Raw genomic sequence first — 22,229 nt, forward strand, 5'->3', positions numbered from 1 at the left:
GCCATTTAATGAGATCTGCTAGCTGGTGTCCTTGCTGCTGCTCAGGCTGGGCAGAGCTCTTGCTGCTGGAATACAGGCATTTGAGAGCCAGGGAAGCTAGAAAACATGGATATTGAAAACAGTACATGTGCTGAGATTCCATATTAGAAAGCCATTTGAAATTAAGTTCTGGAAATTACTCTTTGCCACACCAGCTCTCCCCCAGCTGAAAAATGGTCCAGTTTTAGAGAAGCTTGCCTAGCACTGGCACCAGAAGGGATGGAGAAGCCAGAGGAAACATCCTAGTAGTCACCACTATCATGGCAGTAAAATTGCCCAAACTGATCCTTATGAGAGTCATATCTCTTTGAGGAAAAAATTTGCAGCAAAGAGAATAAGTAGAACACCGGGGGGGGGGGGGGGGGGGGAACAACAAAAAACCCAAAAAAACCTAAAGGATTATTTCCTTCCCTTACTTCCTCAGTGAAAACCAGAGCACACATTTTAGAAGGCTGTGAATGCTGGGCCACTGTAATCTTTCTGTGCTTTGCCAGTCTGTTAAATACGAATACAAGTAGCTCCGTGGCTGTTTTGAGAAGAATATATATTAAAAAAAACCCTCAAAACCAACAAAACAAGCCAAATCAAACTGAAACAAAACAAAACAAAAAACAAACAGCAGTTCTTGTGCCACTGGAAATCTCCATACAGAAAGCTGAAAAACTGCACTGCCAATGCTCTTGTAAGGAAGCAGTTTTAAGTTCCTTGACTGGATCCCCTTCTTCTAAGCTCCTCAAAAACACATGTTTTTTCTTCCCATTTTCATAGCTCAGTGAAGCTTTCCTCTTACCTGTGTACAAATCTTCCTTTTTCATGTTAGCATGTTACTCTTGCTTTGCCATCTTACCTACATGCTCTCCTTTTGCGCCTCTGGAGCTCTTTGAATTTGAGCCTCTTTTGAATAGGTTCCTTTTGGAAAAGGATGTCCCCATCTCTTCTGCAGGTGATGTTTCCACAGGGAGAAGTAGCAAGGAGGCTTCTCCGTGTTTATGCTTTGCTCCCTTAGGTTTCCTCTGTTTCACCAGCTCACGGGAGGGAGCCTTAATACTCCTGAGTAGCAGCCAATGATAATGAGGGGTCCCACACTGCATTTCTGCAACCCTAAGCAAAGGTACAGCTTGAATTGCTGATGTTCATTATAAATATTTTGATATGGCTCTTTTTTTTACTCATAAAAAAATCTTCTACAGATGCATATTGTCTAGTGTGATAAAACTATCACACTAATGGCCTCAAACTGCACCTAGTTGATTCTATGATTCTATGAACTATATTTGCAATTAAGAAAAAATAGCTAACAGATCATTATATGCAGTTAGACAAAGGTTGTAAATAAGTAGGGATAGCTACACACATTTATGCTAGATTTGAGGGTGGTCAAACACTGGAGGAGGCTGACCAAAGACACCGCAGACTCACCATCCTTGAAGGGGTTCAAGACTTCACTGAACATGGACCTGAGCAACAGGTTACACTTGTTTTGAGTGGGGAGTTGGACTAGATGACCTCTAGAGGTCCCTTCCAGCACTGATGGTGAATAGCAGTGAATGTGTTCAGACTCCAATGGAGAATAAATGTCTTACTAAGCACCTTTAATCTATGGAACCTGGCAGAAGACTGGGGTCTTGTGAAAGTCCACCAGTCCAGTCCTCATCATAAGACAATAAACAGCTTTAGCGGTCAGTTGCTCTCACACCAGAGTGACACCACTAGGAAGAATGTCAGTCTTACTGATAGCATTACTCTTTTCAAAGAGGAATGCTGTTGATAAAACTGAGAAATGGTAAAGCCATTTGAGATCAGAAGAGGGAGACTGATGTGAATCCCCAAAGACTGGAGACTATTTGCAGTCTGAATGAAGAGTACTTCAGGGCAGTCCCTACATGAGTATTAATGGAACATCCCAATGCACTGAACAAAAGCCCACTTCCCCAGTCCTATGGCTGGCAAACAGGCACCCATATCTGAAACTGGTAAAATATAATGACTAAGAGCAAATGTGACTGAATGCTTGTGCTTCAGGCTGGTTTTGACTAAGAATAAAGTCCTTCTCCCCTCCTAAAGCATCAATTAAATCAGAAACAAGGTCATATTAAACTTAACAGCCACTTGCATCAAATTTTAAATTGAAAAGCTACCATTAAAAAAAAACAAACAAAACAAACAAAAAAAACCAAAAACCCCAAAAAAACCAAAACCAAAAAACCTGTATACTAGAATAATATTTGCAATGTGAAATTTTGTGAAGAATTATTATTTTATGGATAAGTTCAGGCTAAAGATGGATAGAACACAGTAATTTTCAATTTTAACTAAAATGCAGCTGCTGTACCCCTATCATTAAGCTGTAATTCTTACAAAAACTTCAATTAATTGGATTTTTCACCAGAACTTTTTTGTCTGATTTAAAGTACCATGTAGATCCGTTATAGAAACTTCATTTAAATATGGATTTAATTAGAAATGTTTTATAATTTTAATGAGTCTTAAAAGTCTTTTGATGAGCAGTCAGTGTAATTATGGTATTTAAAATGATTGGATAAATGCATACTTTATAATTTACCTTCCTCGCAACTGTGTTTTCATGCCGGTTATTTTTAACATGAAGAATTGTTTCATTTTGTGTCAGTTTATCCTCCTCTTCCTTCCACAAAATGTTTAATCTCTGAAATAAAATTAAATACGCATGATACTGGTAGTATTGGATAATATTGTAATAGCACAGTTAAAAATCAATCTAGGAGAGGAAAATTATTTTGGTTTTGTTAGAGAAGTGTCTAAATTGATAATTTGTTATCCAGAAGTAAATTACAAGCTAGCTCCATCATATAGGTGTTGTCTCTTTTGTGTTTGAGGAAATTATCTGCAAAATTTCTGCAGAAGACACATTGCATTAGCTATTATGCTATCAGCAATCTGCTTCGCTACTACTACATAAAGAGAGAGGCTCAGCAAATTTAGGAAAATAAGGAGGTTATAGAACTACCAGTTAAAAGGGGGGGGGGAATGGACTTTTTAATGCATCCTGTGCTTTATCACACAACTTACATGAAGGCCACTAACTGTCACATACTGAGCCTTACAATTCATTGTTCAGAAACAGTACACATCACAGAATCACAGAATCCCAAGGGTTGGAAGGGACCTCAAAAGATCATCTAGTCCAACCCCCCTGCAAGAGCAGGGTAACCTACAGTACATCACACAGGAACTTGTCCAGGCGGGCCTTGAATATCTCCAGTGTAGGAGACTCCACAACCCCCCTGGGCAACCTGTTCCAGTGCTCTGTCACTCTTACAGTGTCACATCAGCTCCTACGTATCTAATAAATTGTTGTTGCATTGCTTTTTGTGTGTGGATCTTTGAATATGTATTTTTATTAATGAAAACTGAGCTCATAGTAGGTCAAGTCTTTAATACAGACTAGATAAGCTAATTTTAGCACAACCAGCCTAAAGAAAGCAGCAAACAAGAATCTTACATACTGCTTCTCAGGACTGTAAAACCTGTCTGCAGATCAGCCAGATCTCTTCTGCTGGAGTGCTCTGGGAGGGTCACATTTCCCCAAAGACCACAGGTCATTGTACTTACTAACTGAATGAGTACTTCAGAGGAAAAATACTCGACTAAGACATAATGCACATCAACAGTTCCCATTCCCTGATTTAAAATCACAGAATCACAGACTGGTTTGGGTCGGAAGGAACCTTAAAGCTCACCCAGTTCCAACCCCCTGCCGCAGGCAGGACATCTTCCACTAGACCAGGTTGCTCCAAGCCCCATCCAACCTGGCCTTGAGCACTGCCAGGGATGGAGCAGCCACAGCTTCTCTGGGCAGCCTGTTCCAGGGCCTCACCACCCTCACAGGGAAGAATCTTTTCCTAAAGTCTAATCTAAACCTACTCTAAATCTACCCTAGTAAAGATTTTATTCTCTAGTTTAAAATAGAAAGAAGTCACTGTGATCATGTCTTACTGTCATGTTCGGCTTGTAGACAGCTGGCCATGAGGTACCCATGCTTGATGAGTGCAAAACTTTAGCGTCTTACCCAGGGAAGATTATAAAAGAAGGGTAAACATGTCATGATACTTGCTTGACATATTCACACAGATCCATCAAATTAAGCTTATAGCTCCTAGCCCTATATAGATCTGTGTGTGGGTTTCCACCTTGCAGCATTAGCCATCAGTTAATATAAACTCTGTCTTTTATCAGCAATGCTAGGTTCAGAAATCTTCCTCCTCCTTTTGAGAGAGAATATGAGGATGTATCCTCTTCTGTTAAATGGCTGTTCATTCATTGTCAATCGTTTAAGTGTGAGGAGGAACTTCACTTGCACTCATGCTTTGCAATTAGATACCTGATAATATCATCCATGTACTGTCATCTTTCTACCTGTGTGCTGTCATGTGGGAAGGCTTAAGATCTGATAATTTTTGTTATAATGTGGGTCTATTGGACTTTTCTTGGAAGTATTTAAAGTTTTTATTTTAAATCTAATTTCTCACACAGTCAAGTGGCCTGGTTCTCAGATTTATACACAACTTTCCAGCAGCTGCTAATTCTGTTTTGCCATGGACTGTGTAATTTAATTGTCCCAAATACAGTTTTGGATATGTTAGTACAAATTATAATTTTTTTTTATGTTGAAGCACACTTACATTTTTTAATACAATTTTCTCATAAGCTCATTTCATTTTGGCTCTCTTGGACTTAAAGTAAAATACTTAAAATTATATTCTTCTTGTGAAAATTGTTACAAGTTTAAATCGAATTGTAGTATATGACCTTTCTGTAGGTGATGTGTTTGTCTAGCAAACACTGATTTTTGCTTTCTCAACAGCTTTATGATCTGCAATACCAATTTTGGATATTGAGAACACTACATTACCATCACATAACCTTTTTTGTGGCTTAAACAAATAAATCTATGTTTATTTATGTCATTGATATGAAGCTTCCATGTATATATTTAAGATTAAAATAATATATAAGAATAGAATATAGATTCTGTTGTTTTATTCCTTTATTTTCTTTCATATGTTTTAACAACATGGGGTTTTTTTTTTGGTGGAAACAAGTTTTTAAATAGCATTAACACCTTCTTATACTTTTCTGGGAACTCCTTTACTCTTTTTACTTTTTTCCACTTTCTGTGAGCATAGGTCTTGTTCTTTTTATCTCCATGCCTTCTATTTTGTGTGTGTGTGTGTGTGTGTGAGTGTGTGTGATTTCAGCTGCTTCCATAAAGTTATAAAATGCTTTCAGTCTTATAAATATTTTCATCCTTGAAATTGCATAATTTCCATTTACTTATCTTTCTGTCTATTTAATGTATTCATCCAAGATAAATAATCTTCTAAATCTCTAAGATTCACCTCTTTGTGATTCTTTTATTTATTAACCCTTTATCTTCAGATAGTATGCTGACCTTTAATGCACTGTCCATCTTTTAAAATATTTAACTTATTTAGGTCCTTACTTACCTCAATAACAGTCAGCCTTGGGAGGTATGTCTATTGAATACATTCCATAATGAAATCCCCTTACCCTTCACCAGTGGTGCTATACCATGCAAGTAGCTGCACATTGTTTCTTTGCAGGTGTAAATATTCCTAGTTTATAAATATTTCAAAAAAGCTCTGCTTGCAAATCTAGCAGCTTTGCCAAAAAGAAGGTAACTCCTTAAGAGTGTTTGTTTTCATGTTTCTGCCTTTTCCCTTTTCCCACTTTAAAGCGTCACTGATGTTGTCCCTCCCATTTTGGCTTCTCGCAGCTGCCAGTCCAAGTCACAGAATTTACAGCAAATGTTGTGAATCTGAGGGGGAGAGGAGCTTATTTGTGGTTGGCAAAACCTATACCATTCCATATACGTAAACCTTGCCTGCTCTATTTTGACATTACATCAATTTTATGAAGCTAGTTAAAGGCATTTTACACAGATTCCATGATATTTTTTTCTACAGATACTTGTCTAGTTTTAACCTCTTCTGTGATACCTATATCTCCTGGTCTTGCAATAAATTTTCTATGTGGATTTTAAGGTGTGCAGCTTTACAGTGAAAAGAAATTTCATGGCAGAGAATTAAATCCCACACAAATACTCTGTTATAGAATCATAGAATAGTTGGGGTTGGAAAGGGACCTTAAGATCATCTAGTTCCAACCCCCCTGCCATGGGCAGGGACACCTCACAATAAACCATGCCACCCAAGGCTCTGTCCAACCTGGCCTTGAACCCTGCCAGGGATGGAGTATTAAACTTTTATAAGATAAAGGTCATAGTCTTTTCAGCCGAAGAATATGTTTGTTTTCTGCAGAACTGCAGTTGGGTTTTAAACACTGATGTGCTAGTGTGCATACATCTGAGAAGCATATATAGGGATGTTGAAAGATTGGTGGTGAATGTGTAAGGTAGAAGAAATAGGTGTGGTGTCTATTTAAGTACAATTTGTATGAGCATCACATAAAAACGAGCCAGGCCTGTAGTCTTTTTGTGCTTGACCTTGCAAAGGTTCTTATTCTCATAAAAATCTTAATGTAGCCATTAGAAGCACTTCATCTCTTCATCTGAAGTGACTTAGTCCCTATAAACGTACGTAGACAGAAAAAGCATACTTGTACACAGTGCTCACTTTTATCTTTCATGGTTTCAGCCATATCTATGGCTACTTCAGATATTTCAGAAGCAGAGAAATTGCTAGTTAGGACAAAACAGATTGCAGGTGCCAGATGAAGCAGACATTGTAGGCTTTATTATCCTTAATTTCTTTGTAATTTCTAAATCTGTCATTCCTATTAATGATACTGAATAATTAAAACCAATTCAATGCATTTTCAACATTATATATATATATATGTATAAACATATATTATCCTAGAATAAAGCTCACATGATATTCCACAAATATGTAGTAGGACTGCTATTTTCCTTGAGCATAAATAGAGAATTAGAATTTCAAAAAAGAGAGTAATATTGCACTAAGTTTGACTTCATGGTCTCATTTATTGTAATATCCATAATTTCTTTATTTTCTTGGCAGATCTTTATGCAGGAGTTATCCTTCTGAAAGCATTGAACTTTGTGCTGATTTCTGACTTGTAAAAATAAAAAGTAGATTACTAGGAGCTTGAATATGGCAATGAATTATTACATTTTTTAAGTCCTTGCAACCTCAGATCTGTCCTAATCAGGTTTGATCAAATGCTGTTGCTTAGCATCCTGTTCTCCGCAACATCTAGGCAGCTGCAGAGAAGTTAATAGGCTATGGGTTCCTATTTCAAATGCTGAAAATGGCAGTAAGTGATAGCCATTTTGCCAGATACTGTAGGTTCCACCCGTATCTGCTTTTTTTGGCATCTTCCCAATCTTTGTATGTAGTGTCTGGATGATAAACAGATTTTATCATCTTGATTTCAGTACCCTTCATGGATAAAGGAGAAAAAATTATATTTCTATCATGAGAAGATTTCTGAGATTTAGGAAATGTTCCCATCCTGCATCAAGGTGAAATCCAAACCTTTCAAAGTTCATCTTGCAGAGACACAAAGCCAGGCGTCTGGCAGGTGCGGATTTCACTGGTACAGGGGAGACCCTCTGTCACTCTCACATGTCTCCTGTAAGTCGTTTGAATTAGAAAGATACAGACTGTCCCACAGTGACACTTCCTTTCTCCTGTGTTAAGGAATTAATAAAATCCTTGCTGAATCACTGTACTGCAGCCCAGTTGGGTGCTGCACATCTTCCCTTTTTCTCCCTATGTCCCTGTCCAAAGCAGCGGAGTAGGGATGTGAGACTTGCTCCTGGCTGGCAAAGGCCAAACTGCCAAACTGAAGGTATTTGTTTGATTTGTAGCTTTGAAATATGTTTTCCTTGTGCAAATAATGAACATAATGAACTTAAAAAATGTTCACCAAATGGTCTGTTCTGAGTCAGTAAAAGTTGCGACCATATGTTTTCATGAGGTTCCTAGTTGCAGATATATGCACGTAATCCCAAGCGAGTTCCCAGTTCCAAAAATCAGTGGGAACAAATATCATTTAGATGATAGCAATAACAAACCTGTGCAGTTCAATTTAGTCTACATGTCTCAACCAAGTGTTTGCATGATGTTACTGTTTCTTTCTGCCATGTCTTTTTCTTCATCCATCTCCTCCCTTATTTGTGACTTCCAGTCCTGATATCATACTTACCTTGCACAACAAGCTGCAAGCCTTTTTGCATCATCTGTTGGATAATGCCATCCTTAGCTTATGTACGTTACAAAACAATCCCAGTAGAAAGTTTGGCAAGTAATTTGCCAAATGTTATTCTAAATAACCTGTTTGTCAATTAACTAAATCCTCACTGGAAGACATGCAAAATTGATATTAGATATAGTATGCTCAGAGAATTTTTTAGCATATTATATTCATGTTTCTTTTTTTCTTTTTGTAACATATATTTTTGGCTATTGCAACACTAACAGATTAATTAAGAATAATGTAATAGGCCAACTCCTTCAGTATTCATATTAAGTAGAGGAAAATTCCTGAATCACTGCTTGCATTAGAAAAGCCCATACTTAAATTATTCTACTGGATGAATCTGTAAAACAATATTTGTACAGTAGTATTTAACTTTCACTGTATGGAGGAGTGGAAAAAAGCCACAGTAAATATAAGTTATATTAAGACATTTCATCATGTAGTATTTCTGTTTAATCAATTCTCTATTTAACAGCTATTCTAAATATGTATCTTGAAATATAGTAAGCACTATTTAAAGTTAAAAGATTTCTATGTGTATGCATGTTGACTAAATTCATTAATCAACGTGATCTTAAAATGTATTTAATACGCAGATTTACAAAATTAACTTTTTATAGATGCTTTTCTCAAGATCAGTTTACGTACCAGAGCTCAGTGTGCCATTCTGTAGAGTCCACCAATCTTTGTAATGGGTCAAAGCCAAAGAACACTGGCTTTGTTTATACATCTTTTTCTAGTTAACAACAGTGTAAGGAGTGGACCTGAGCTTAGCAGAGAAAGGAAGGCTCTTCTCAATTTATTCAGGAGAGCTATTGGGGAATTTCTTCTAGCTCTTGCCTTTACCTTGTTTGCAAGACGTCGGCTGCATGACTGATTACCAATAATTTCAGTCTTTTCACTTACCTTTCTTTTCTTAGGCTTTGTGGCTTTCTTATTTCTGGTTGTATTAGTTAACACTGATATAAGCAATATTACCTTGCATGGAATGAAATGGGGAAAATTACTAGTTTTTCAGCTCCAAATATGAACTATTTGTTTACTTACTTTGCATTAACCTTTCTGTAAACGGCTGCAATACAGGAGTGAAAGAACTAAATGACAAACAGTGAAACACGCTGTGGACAGAGATCCTCTTTATGTATCTTTATGTATCTTCATGTCCTCCTCTGTATTTGCTTATTCAGCTATGTGCTAGTCTAAAATTGATTTGTTAGGCTATGTAGATTTTTACCTACAGTTTTTCTGATTCTTCTTTGGGATGCATCAATGGGTTGGTTCATTTTCAGTCTGGCCCTGGTAATCGTCAGGGAGAGTAAGACAAGGCTGTACAACCAGTTACTAAGTTTTGAAAATGAAATAAGAAGCAGCTGATAGGCTTCTGGGCTTGTTAAATTCTTTTTTCATCTCATATTTTGTTTTATTTTGGGTATATCTTTCCCAGTCTCTACCATTAAAGAGTTCATTCTGACTCAGTATTAGCCATTAATGGTCAGGCCATATAGTGCACAGATGCCATACACTGGCCTCTCAAGAATGCTCTTCAGAACTGAAAAACATGATTGTAGATTTTGTTATGCTATCATCCATTTTCTATAGGAAAAGACGTACAGGCACTACTCACATGCTGTTCAGTTCACCCTGCAAGTGTCAGAAAGAGAAATAAAGTACTGATGTGAAGTACAGGTGCCTGGTTTTGGCCGGTTTACCTCAGTATTTTAGCTATTACGAAAGTTATAATCACTTTGATTTTTCTACACAGGGATAATTTGCATGGACAAAGTCATGTAAAGGCAATGTGCTTCATTTTCTCAGTGTACAAGTGACTCGAGTGAAGTTGTTGGATGTTGTTCCTAGGGGCTTATCCAAAGCCTTGGGAAGTTAAGGGGGCTTTTATTCACTAGTAGGAGCATTTGACACATGGCAGAAGACCTGTGACCACTGTTGTCTAAACAAGGGAATTTTCCTCCCACAAAGCTCTGAGCTGGGCAGGAGACCAGGACACCCAGAAAACCCACTTCCCACACCACCAAGCCTGGGACCCTTCCCTGGCTGACTACACCTCCCCGGGTAGCCTTACTGAAAACCATATGGTCATGCCAGAAAATATACCAGCCAGGAGTGAAATAGGTGCATTCCAGTGGCAGCTGGATTATATTGAAATGTATGTAGGCAGTCCTTTTAATACTGCCTTAGGATGAAAATACTATGTGATTTTATTTACATATGGTATTGGGATTATATTCCCTGTATTGTGGTTCTGCTTGTATACCATCTTGTGATATTCTGCATTGGACTGTTGTCAGCATTTTCAATAAGGCACTCTCTACTTTTAAGATAGTGTATAAATGTACTACCTTCAAAGATAATTCAAATTGCAAGCTGAAGGTTTAGAATGTGTAAAATGCCAACATTAAAGTTATCTAAGCAACTTAAAGCCTGCCCTCATCAGGGCAGCTATGGGCTTCTTCACTTGAGCCAGTACCATGCAAGAGAGCAGGGAGCAGCTCACATGGAGTGCTGTCGCTGATGTTTATCTATAACACTCTGTCATGCCACATAGAAATGCACAACAATGCCATGTTTAGTTACACAAATGTGTAGTAGTCGTGGCAAGATGCAGCTGCAACTGCACAAGAAGAGACAACTATGCCATAAGGGACAGCACAGTTGGGGTAATGCCTCCTTTGGTGAGGCTGCCTTCTTGGGTTCCTATAGGTGTGAAGGAGACATGGTGTTTTTGTGCCATCTGGGGTAGCTCCACATGGTATGGGGAAATACAATGAAATGAGGGGAGGCTTCAAGACCTGGGACTGCTTAACCTGAAGAAGAGATGGCTCAGTGGGACCTTAACCGTGGGTATGGACACCTGATGAAAGGAGTGAAGATGATGGTTTCTTCTCAGTTGTGTCCAGTGCCAGGACCAGAGGCAATGGGCACAAGAATGCAGGAAATTCTGTCTAAACAGAAGAAAAAAGCTTATTTTTTACTCCATGGGTGGTCTGGCTCTGGACCAGCTTGTCCAAGGAAGTAATAGTGTCTGTCCTTGGAGATACTCCAATGGGACACAGCCCTGAGCAACTTGCTCCAGGTGGCCCTGCTTGAGATGAACACAGCCTTTGACACCTATGATATCCCAGGATGGGGCATGCCTGGTCTTCCTGGGACATGGAGAAATTCTGGCCACAGGCCAGGCAGGGATGGGTTTTTCTTTGGTATGAACACTGAAAGGACATAGGCTTTTTCAGCAGCCTATCACTTGTCCAAAACCTTTTGGTACCAATAAAAAACAGCTTCCTGGTTCCCCTAAATGTTCTGCTTAGACTGCACATTTTTTTCTGCAAGTTATGAACTGAGAGGGACTCTTCTAAAAGAAAGAAAATAAATATTTTTTAAAATTCGATGCATTAAGAAAAGTAAGGGATTATACTAGTCCCACAGTAATCTGTGTTTTCAATTTATTCATCTTTCTATGCTATCATAATAGCCCCATCTTAACAAATGGAGGAAGTTTCTTGTTGACAAAATATGAATTTTTTATATTCCTAAGCCACAAAGCTGTCAAATTATCAAATATAATTTCTCTGCATATATATCTTATGATTGTATTTACAGAACACACATATGCCACAGTAACCACATTTGAAAGCTTAATCCTTTAAAGTATTTACATTGGGCTTTCAACATTCATTATGGAAAGCCTTTTTAAATAGAAATAAAAAATGGAGGGGTGAAGAAAGGGAACAATCAGTGCATGATCTGAAGAGCAGGATTGTTTTAGTAGCTGCAGTTTTGGTTCCTAAACTCTACAGTGTAAACGTATGCAGGTAAAACTTATATTTACTGAATAGAAATGTTGCCAGCACTGTAATTATAAGATACTAACTTTTGTGAATTTGAGCCTCTTAATTTTCTTTAAAAAATACATTAATGTTTAAAATAATTAATTTTATGTAATGACTACCAACTTATTTAAAATGACTGAAAATGTGAATGCTTTGTATGTTCACCTCCAAGTACTTAGTGTAGACATAGTGTTATTGATCCCATTCTTCCATAAGAACTGCCATTTTGAATGCCTTCATTCATTACTCTGTTAATTCCATGAGTATATGTAATATGTTTGTATATATATAGGTATATATAGGTACGCTTTATGCATATATATGTGTTTGCACAATCAAGCATATGGTGTTCCTAATTCAGATATTCAGATAAACAACTTCATACATGCAGTAAAGGCTTTTGGCATGGTCTAAAGAAGAAACAAATTAATGGGGACAGGATAGAATCTGTAGGCAACAAGCACTTGTGATCGGAGCACAATTATTTCTGTAATGTCATCATAAGAAATCATCCTTTGTGAATAAACTTTGCTTAAGATTATAAGCAATTACACTAACAGAGAATGTGTTTTGCTCCAAATCTGAGTAAGGCACAAGTCCAGCAAACTGAAGGTCTGTGTATTATTGTTATTATTGTTATTTGCTTAGGTTTGGGGTTTTTTTAATTATTTTAAAAGCAACAGCAAAAATCAAAATGCTTTGTTTTAAACACAAAATCCTTTACACATACTTGGTTATCTGAAAATATCAGTTAAATAAATTTCTGAAATGAAAAAAAATCCATATTGAAATGCTATTTTCAATAAAACCATATATCATTTATTTATAAAACATTGATATAGAATGTTTGCACACTGAATTTAAATTTATAAGGTTCACCTTAATTAAAGTTACTTGGCAGTGAAAAAGTAACTTAAAATCTGTCCTGTTACTCAAAATCTTTCAGCCAAAATTTTTCACCAATTAGGATAAAAAGCTGCATTTATTAAATTGCAAAAGAGGGAGTGGCAGGCATCTCCCCTACAACTGTTAGCTCAGGGAATGTGCCAGCATTTGCTTCAACCCATTAAAGCATTATAGTTATGGGATCCTGCTAATAAATGTGTATTTCTATAGGCCTTTTATTCTTTATGGATTCCAGCATGTAATTCACCCCAAAATCCACTGAGATGCAATAAGTCCCTTCTCAAAGACTTACACTGAAGTGATGTAAAGGCAGGAGGACAAGGTGTGGGACACAAGAAGCCATATGGGAATTCATATGCCTTAGTCCAAGAGTAGCCTTAGTGGATCAGATCAGTGTGGAAGAAAACTGTTAGAAATTCATGATTTCTCTGCTTTGTACTCCTTTCTTACTTTAGGATTTATGCAAATTAAAATCTCAAGTGCTCTTGGGAGTAAATATCTAGGTGCCTGAAACATCTGGTTTCATTTCACTTTAGTTGTGTTCATTTTCTGACAGCTTGTCACTCTCAGAAGTGTATATATTACCCTTCTGTTAATTGTTTAGTACATTCCCTGACTGTGAATCTTTGGTATCCATGTGTCTCATTCTCTAATGATCATAGAATCATAGAATAGAATAGAATCAAAGAATAGTTAGGGTTGGAAAGGACCTTAAGATCATCTAGTTCCAACACCTCACACCATCCCACACAAGGCTTCATCCAACCTGGCCTTGAACACTGCCAGGGATGGAGCACTCACAACCTCCCTGGGCAACCGATTCCAGTGCCTCACCACCCTAACAGGAAAGAATTTCCTCTTTATATCCAATCTAAACTTCCCCTGTTTAAGTTTTAACCCGTTACCCCTTGTCTTATCACTACAGTCCCTGATGAAGAGTCCCTCCCCAGCATCCTTATAAGCCCCCTTCGGATACTGGAAGGCTGCTATGAGGTCTCCACGCAGCCTTCTCTTCTCCAGGCTGAACAGCCACAACTTCCTCAGCCTGTCTTCATAGAGGAGGTGCTCCAGTCCCCTGACCATCCTCGTGGCCCTCCTCTGGACTTGTTCCAGCAGTTCCATGTCCTTTTTATGTTGAGGACACCAGAACTGCACACAATACTCCAGGTGTGGTCTCACGAGAGCAGAGTAGAGGGGCAGGATCACCTCCTTCAACCTGCTGGTCTCGCTCCTTTTGATGCAGCCCAGGATACGGTTGGCTTTCTGGGCTGCGAGCGCACACTGCCGGCTCATGTTCATTTTCTCAATGACCAGCACCCCCAGGTCCTTCTCTGCAGGGCCGCTCTGAATCTCTTCTCTGCCCAACCTGTAGCTGTGCCTGGGATTGCTTCGACCCAGGTGTAGGACCTTGCACTTGTTGTGGTTGAACTTCATAAGGTTGGCATCAGCCCACCTCACAAGCGTGCCGAGGTCCCTCTGGATGGCATCCCTTCCCTCCAGCATATCAACCGAACCACACAGCTTGGTTTCGTCGGCAAACTTGCTGAGGGCGCGCTCAATCCCACTGTCCATGTCAGCGATGAAGATGTTGAACAAGACCGGTCCCAATACTGATCCCTGAGGGACACCACTCGTTACTGGTCTCAAGCCAGCCATTGAGCCATTGATCACAACTCTTTGTGTGCGGCCGTCCAGCCAGTTCTTTATCCACCGAGTGGTCCATCCATCAAATTGATATCTCTCCAATTTAGAGAGAAGGATGTCGTGTGGGACAGTGTCAAACACTTTGCACAAGTCCAGGTAGATGACACCAACTGCTTTACCCTTTTCCATCAATTCTGTAGCCCCATCATAGAAGGCCACCACATTGGTCAGGCAGGATTTCCCCTTAGTGAAGCCATGCTGACTGTCACCAAGCACCTTGTTGTTTTTCATGTGCCTTAGCATGTCTTCCAGGAGAATGTGCTCCAAGATTTTGCCAGGCACAGAGGTGAGACTGACTGGTCTGTAATTCCCTGGGTCTTCCATTTTCCCCTTCTTGAAAATGGGGGTTATATTTCCCTTTTTCCAGCCATCGGGAACTTCACCTGACTGCCGTGATTTTTCAAATATGATGGCCTTTTCTTTATCAGTGTCTCTTATTTTCATTAATTAATTAGATGCATCATATGTGCATATATGTATACACATATTTATTTTTTCTCACCCAAGCTGGACACACTTAACAAACCTTTATTAAAAGCATCTTTCTGTTTTGTGACACACTATGACATCGACAATCACAGGTTCCTAGAATGCTAGAATTATAGAAGGGTTTGCTTAGGAAGGGACCATAAAGCTCATTTAGTTCCAAATCTCTGTCATGGGCAGGAACATCTTCCACTAGACCAGGTTGCTCTAAGCCCCTTCCAACTTGGCCTTGACATTATTACAACATTATTACATTATTAGTATTAATATTAATGTTGGTATTGTATGCATTATGTATTATGCATTATAAGCTATAGATTATGCATTGTATTATAAGTTATACTGCAATATATTATTAGAATATGTTTTATATTGTACATTATTGTGAGGTAAATTATGTTGGACCTAGAGAAGCAGTACACAGGCTGTGTTTAAAAAAAGAAATCTCAGAAACTGGAAAATAAAATGCAAGAGACATCCTGCTGCCACAGAAACCTAACAAAATGGAGTATCTGCAGAATAAGATATAGTGACAGCTTCAGCAAACCTAGGTCAGTGTGAGCTGAATTCTCTCAAATGTCCATTATTCAAAGCTCTGCAGTTAATAAAGACTTGTAAGAATGCACTGAAAAATGGAAATTTAACTTACTGATTTTTTTTAAAAAAGAACCGAAATGTTGTGGTTGTAGACCTTTCCAATTTTCTATTGTGTTAGAATTGTGAACAAAAAAAGTTAGATTTTCAAATATGGGATGTGTGATAGTCCCCAGTAACAGGGATGCTGGGTAAATACTGCCTCTCCTTCCTTACTGCAGCTGGAAAGTTTCTAAAAATGTTTCTGTGTTGCCTTCCTCTGCCCTCCATAGCATCCTTTGTAGCTGTGTTCTTGCCCTGGAAAAGTGTCTTTCATCATTTCATTCCAACACTTCTGCAGTTTCTATTTCAGTTCAAAACTTCTTAAATATCCTTATAATGTCTTAACTTCAGAGCTGGGACAGGTTAACCTGTGATTCAGAGCTTCATTCTCTTCTCATGACATACTTTCTACTGTTTCCCATGTACTGATATCTTCAGTAGATCGAAATACTGTTTCTTCTTTTGGCTTGCTGTTTGGAATTAGGAGCATAACTCTGTTCATCCCTCAGAGCTCTGTCTTGCTTTATTTTTTTTTCTTCATTCCCATTCTAATGACATATAGATAATTAAAAACATAAATGATAATTCTCATTGGTCTTCCTGTATATCCTCTAGTAAATAAATGTTATTTTATTCATTGGTAAAACTCTGGGAGGGCATTTCTCCTGATGTTTGTGTATACGTAAGAGAGGAATTTGGCAAAATTGTACTGACATTTTCAGGTTTTATTTATTTCTGAATATGATGAACACTGATTTTCACATAGACTGTCCTGAAAGCAATACAACTTACCAATACAGGGGAGGATTGATTATTTTGGATGAATAAAAACAAGTGAACCATTTTGTGTTAGGTAGACATAGAGATGTTGTCCCAGTTGGGTGATTTCAGGGTGGATATCACTACCAGAACATTTACATGTAGTGTTTGCTCCTTCTTCAATAGTGCAGTAGTTGAGTATTTGATGGGTACATGGCCCCATCTTTTTTTACTGTTTTTCAAGGGAGTATGTGTTTAGTAGATGGATTAAAGAGAGATTAAAAAATCAGATAAACTTATTACACAAATGACTGAAACAAAGCAGACATTTTTTGAATGGTTAGTATTTAAGGAGTTAAACTGCTAGTTACAATCCTAACTAAATACTTTTAATCAGATGCAATCTGATTAAACTACCAAAGACTTACCTTTTACTTTAAAATTACAATTAGAAAAAAAGTAAATTATTGCCCCACATAGAAACTGAAAGATTTTTCAGGACTTGAGACTATGGACAAACATTGGATTTAGTTTGCCGTCTAACATTGATGTAAATGCATTTCCTGATCTATGATTTCTCATGATAAAAAAAAAAAAAAAATTGTATTTATAACTGAAATATTAAGTGAAACTTACAGAAATTTATATTCTTCTATCACCTTAAAATGTCAAATGAGATAGGAGATGCTGAGATTTCTTGTCTTGTGGTGAATTATAACACACTGGACATTGATAGAACAATTATGTCACTGTTTGCAATAGCTTAATCCACAGCTGTGTCTCTCATGAACTTCAGGAAGCAAAGGGTAATTCATTAAAATGCTCCATGAGCTGGTAGCAAGATATTATATTTTATTTAACTGCATTATTTCTCTACCAGTTCCAGCTCAGTGTAAAAGAACACTACTGACTTTACTAGCAGTGTTCCACAACATTTAAATGTGTAAGTTTATTTTTTATTTAAAATTAAAAAATGCATGGAAATTCAAACATATTGATTTATCATAAGAAATCTTGAGAACTGTACAAAAATACCAAACTCTATCACTTTCCGTCTCATGTATAAATATAGCAGTATACTCCAGCACAAAGGCATAATGATTGCTTCAGCCAAAGATGTTTGAATGCAATAAAGGTCCTGTATGAGAACGGGACATGAGATGATGGCCTACGAGTAGGGTGGAGTTCGCAGAAGGCAAAAACAAAACACCTGTCTGCTTCATACCTGCTTTGTCACTTTTCCTCTCTCTGTCAATAGCTGGTAAAGAAATGGTCAGTCTCATCTTCATAAAGCCACTAATAATGTTTATTAAAATTATATTCTTCAAGGAGCAAGCATAAGGGCAAGTATGAAGACGTCTTTTGGAGAAAATACAATCATTTCAAGTCTACTCAAGTTTAAAATGCTGCAAGAAATACCTGCCCATGAAAAATACTCTTTAAACAGAAAGGGACCCCAGGACCAGCTGAACTGGGAGGGCTCCACAGCTGCAAGCACAGAATGTAAGAGAACATGCCACAGCTGGCAGCGCACATTAGGGTTAAGTCCCCTGCAGAAAATCTGCACCTACTAAACAATGGGTTGAATTTCATCTCAATTTCAGAAAATTGCATCAATTAGTTTATTATGCACAAACTCTTGCTTTCTTTTGCCTCTTTCAGTTTACAGTGTTATTTATAAATTAATGCATTTAGACAGAAGTTTGAAAATGACAGCAAAACAGTTTATTGGAGAAATTGAAGGTATGCGGAAAATATTTCATGTAAATTACATGAAATGACTCTAAAGTCACATAAAGATAAAAGGGAATGCAACATAAGTTTAAGCACCTTTTTTGTGTTCCTTTCCCATGTTTGCCTTCTTATACAACATTTGGCAAAAAGGGACTTTCTCTATTCAGGCTCACTGCTTTTATTAAAATTTCTCTTGAAAACAGTGAAGTTTTTCAGTGGTAATTCACCACATTAAAACTAGATAAGCTTAAGAGCTTGTGGTGCTCGAATTCTGAATATTTACCCATGTTAGGATGTTTGAATGGCACTTTGATTTAGATTAGATGTGAATTATGACATCTTAGCACAGTATCAAATACATTGCTGGTGTTTGATGCATAGCAACTGTTAAGTACAGCTATTATTCAGTATGGAAATGCATATTTTCAGCTATCTAATATACAGCTATACAGTTATAGTTTCATCATTTGCCAACACTTCCCTGCAAGAGGACCTGAGATATTAGCTATTTCATAGGAAATAACAAAGATGGCATGGATTTCTTTTTTTCCTTCCTTCTATAAAGTTATGCATTAAGTGACATTTTTCAGGACCTTAAGGAATACAACAGATATCAAAAGACTACACAAGCAGTACTAGCAATACATAAAATACCCCTATGAAATTATATTAGGGTGACCCCTTCTATAAACTGTTCACTTTTAGACATTGTTTTGTACAAGCTTTAGAAAAGGGTATAGTTAATCTCTCAAATATATTAATAACTAGATTTCTAAAAGTGAAAAGAATACTGAGTTAAAAAGTACTCTTAGATTTTATTTCAATTTTGTTCACATTTATTATTGCTTGTAATTTTTTCCATCATTTTTTTCCTTTAACTTTTACATCCTTGTTATAACTGATGAACTGTAATAAACAACCTTAGTAACTAATCAAAGAGTAGCTATTAAAGTAAACTTCTTAATGGGACTTCTTAAAATGTGGCAATCTGCTACAGGTAAAATCTGTGTCACTTTGGGTAATCCCTATACACATACTACTGTATGTATTTTATTTCTGATTTAATATACTTCAACTTTGCTATGAAATGCATCTGCTTCCTTTTGATCTGCAACAAGCAGCTAAATGTAATATATACTGCCTATTATGGTTTTTTAAAAGTGCCTTCATAGGAATATATCTATAATTTACAAAATATATGCAATTCTGCAACAGAAAATCAAAGCAGCAAATGTATTACCCTGTATTAAAGCCAGCCCTGCTAAAATGCTTTTTAGCAGATGCACAGAAGATTTTTCTCTGCATCTTTGCAAACACGTTTGCTGTTTCTATACCTTTTATAATTCAGTATAGTGGAGAGACAAGAGTATCACAAAACATAGTCCTGTATACCCATTTATATAAATGGATATGTTGGTGCTAATTATAAGCAAGGATAGCACATGGAGACAGTTGGAATTACTGGATCTTCTTAGGGCACTGTATATTTCTCCCCTTGCACTTTGTCATCTTGTGGATGTGCAAGACAAGACTCCCCTCTTGCATCTTATTTATTAGAACCAGAGGCCCTCCAAGTGCTAGTTATCTTCTTTGACCTCATGATCTAAGGTCTAGACTGACCAGCAGAAAACTTGTGATTCCTGTATTTATCTGTGCTGACCTGTTTTGCTCTGTCTGAAAAAAAAAAAAAAAGTTTACTGCTAATGGGGTTTTTTTTACCCTTGATCAGCCTCCTGAGACACAGAAAGGAACAGCATACAGAGAAACGGTTTTCAGCAATTCAGGTGAACATATTATATAGGCATAATTAGAGTGATACAGAGTTTATCTGACTATGTATCAGCATTATTTCTGCATTTATTATCCTGATTTTCTGCAAGGGAGTACTGTGTGACTCTTCAGGTTTCATATTTAATTAACCACTGTTAATTAAATTTCAAATTCTTTTTGAACATTTAATTCTGTAAGTATACAAGTAGTTAGTATTGGCCTGAATACTTGCAATGCTACCCTACAAATTACAAAGATGATTTTATTATAAACATATGTTTTCTTCGTAATTCTGAAGAATATACGGAAAGTTGGCCTTATATGAACTCTAAGAAAAATGTAGACAGCGACGTGATGGATTGGTTCAAATAACTCCAGTACCTTTTTGAAATGATGATTTTATTTAATCTTCCAAGACACAGACAGACTAAAAATACATGCCACCTATGTATTTGGAAATTTTCTCTAAGAGCTATACTACTAATAATTTGAAAGAACAGAAGTGTACATGTTGGCTGTTCAACTGATGAAGCTCACATTTTGAACAATTCAGGATGACAATTTCATTCACATTTCTTGAACCGTTCAGTTGGATTTGTACCTATTACTATTGCCAAAACAACTGTGCCATATTTTAGATATGCTAGTAAAAATATGTTCGATTTTGGACAAATTTTTGAATAGCAAATATTGATTCTTTTTCCATTTGAACTCAAACACCTGATTTCCTATCCCATTTAGGAGAGCAAAGATATTCTGTAGCCTTCTTGTTTACTGTCTAGTAGTCTTTTAGAAACCAATATTGTCCTCAGACTTTAGGCCTATGAGTGGGAAAATTTCTACAGTAGATGAGGGACTAGGTGTTTGTCAAGCTCGTTTCGTTGATCTTAAATTCATGGATATTGTTAAGTGAATGCATACAAGACATTCTTATCCTCATTGGACCTGCTTAAATGCTTTAAAAATAGACTAGTTTTTGCTAAAATTATAATGCAATGTATTAGTAATAACTTGATATAAAGTGAACACTAAAGAATGTCCAAACTGGATGACATTGAAGATTTTTACCAATGCTAACTTTTAAGTTTCAATGAAATGTGCTGACAAGTATGAAGGCGCTATCTTTAAAAGGAATCTGCTGAGTTATTAAGCTTCCTTTAGCCAAGTATGCTAGATTTCTGTGTTAAACCTCCAGCAATAACTGTTTTGAATGTATTTCATTTAGCATTTTCACTTGTCATCTTTCTAAGCAAAAAGCTCCTCTACTCAAAAATATGCAACAAATCAAATTAATTAAAATGAATCAACTCAATTGGTGAAGTGGTGGTTTGGAATGACTCTGAGGACCATAAATTCAAATTAAGGCTTGTACAATTTCTTCCTGGCTTTGGAGAGGCTCCTTGGTCTATTAGCAAAAGGAAAAAGGGAAACTGGTCACCCTGTTTGACAGCATTCACCCTGGGATGCTTGCAGAAGTAACCATGCTGAGGGCTCATGTAGCCAGATGTTATAAACATGTCAAAAAACAGAGAATGAAGCAGATGTTTATAATAAGAATTAATTTTACCTAATGTTAATAATCAGATCAGGTTAAGTATGATAGTGGTTGTACATGAGTGGAATTGCTGCAAATTGATGCAAAACTCTGATCATAGACATAGTGTTTATAATTTTATTCATAGTATGCTTTGCTTGTTCTGATACTTCTTCAATTCAGGCGATAATGCGGGTTGTCAGATTCAGTTTTTAAGGTAAAAGTATGATGGATATATGCTAATTCATACGTGTTCATTGAATATATTTTTCCTGACTAAGTTTTAATGATCAGATTGTAATACAGAGCACTTGTTCTTTTTCTGGTTTTAGTAAGCTTTTAAATACAGTTACAAAAAGTACACACCATGCTTTATTGCAAATATTGATTGTCCTCGTTTGCAAATATGATGAACTCTCACCATCCTGTATTACATCTGATTTATTCACCAATCTAAACTTGTATATGGCTTCTGGTTTCTGCAGTCTGAATGAGGACCTAAGAAATGTGGGGACAGGACTAAAGTATTGCTCCTGACATTAGTTTCATAAAAGCAGTCTTTGTTCTGA

The 22,229-nt window shown here is 37.0% G+C and overlaps 1 protein-coding gene across 8 annotated transcripts in view; it reads left to right on the forward strand.

The window, feature by feature from the left end:
- Window positions 1-22,229, forward strand: part of KIAA0825 (KIAA0825 ortholog) — a 252,279-nt gene that overhangs the window by 227,546 nt on the left and 2,504 nt on the right. The window lies entirely within an intron of this gene.

The sequence above is a fragment of the Lathamus discolor genome, chromosome Z, assembly GCF_037157495.1.
Source record: "Lathamus discolor isolate bLatDis1 chromosome Z, bLatDis1.hap1, whole genome shotgun sequence".
Taxonomy (NCBI): domain Eukaryota; kingdom Metazoa; phylum Chordata; class Aves; order Psittaciformes; family Psittacidae; genus Lathamus; species Lathamus discolor.